Here is a 1,098-nt window from a genome sequence, read left to right on the forward strand (position 1 = left end):
AGCAGTTGATGGTCTGTTCCACAATCAGCTCCTGGCCTGGTTTTGGCTGAAGATATTGGGCTTTTCCACTGCCTCTTGCCACAGATGTAGTCAATCTGATTCCTGTGTGTTCTATATGGTGAAGTCCACGTGTAGATCCATGATTTGTGTTGTTGAAAAAAGGTGTTTATGGGAATTCTGGCAAGATGGCAGACTAGGCAGAAAGACTGCACAGACCCTCTTCAACAAAGAAAAGGGAAAGCAATTAACACAGACACAGAAGATAATCTTGGACACCCGAGCCTTGATGGGAAGGATATAGAAGTGAACTAAACCCCAACTAGCAGAAGAATTTGTGTGAAAATACCAAAAAAGGAGACATATGGAGATGTGGTCTGGCAGCCATCCTGAGTGATCCTGATGGCACAGACAGCTTGGAGATTCCAGAGTGGTGGTAGAACCTAGTAATTAACCTAAAAAATCACCCTGCTAGCCAGGGACTGCACGGAGGACTGTGCACGGTGGCTGGCTGAGGAACAAACAGACAAGGTGAAGAGAAAGGTGGGCTGAACTGTGGACTTCTGCAGATCAGGAGGGTGCTGCCATTTTGAAAGTTTAAAAAGTGGCTTGACTATTTTGGATATTTAAAGAGACAGTGCTCTTGCAGATTCCTGGAGCTTAAGAACACATTCTGCTTTCCAGCAACCCCAAGGACATTCAGGACCTGCAAGATTCAAAAGGTACAACATTTCTCTTGTTACTCTTATACCCCACACCCGCTTGGTGCATGGAGGCATGGTCATCCCCCACTCCCACTTACCTTCTAGGTGAACAGGAACTCCATCACAGTCTGTGGGCTCAGACGCAGCCTGGGTGCCCTGCCCTGTCCACCTCCGATTCTTTTTATTTTCTCTTTTTTTTTATTTTTATTATTTTCTTTTTCATGTTCTTTTTTCTGGTGATTAGTTTGCTTTTATTTGTCTGTTTTAAAACAACTATTATTATTAATACTTTTGTCCTTTTTATTATTATTCTTAATCTTCTCCTACCAGGTCCTACCTTTCAGTATTTTTTGTTTTCCCTGTGCCTGGTTGAAAAATTTTTTTAAGTTTTTTTTTT

Source organism: Orycteropus afer, unplaced genomic scaffold, assembly GCF_000298275.1.
Source record: "Orycteropus afer afer isolate SDZICR_OR568_19922 unplaced genomic scaffold, OryAfe1.0 scaffold00139, whole genome shotgun sequence".
In the NCBI taxonomy this organism is placed as follows: Eukaryota; Metazoa; Chordata; class Mammalia; order Tubulidentata; family Orycteropodidae; genus Orycteropus; species Orycteropus afer.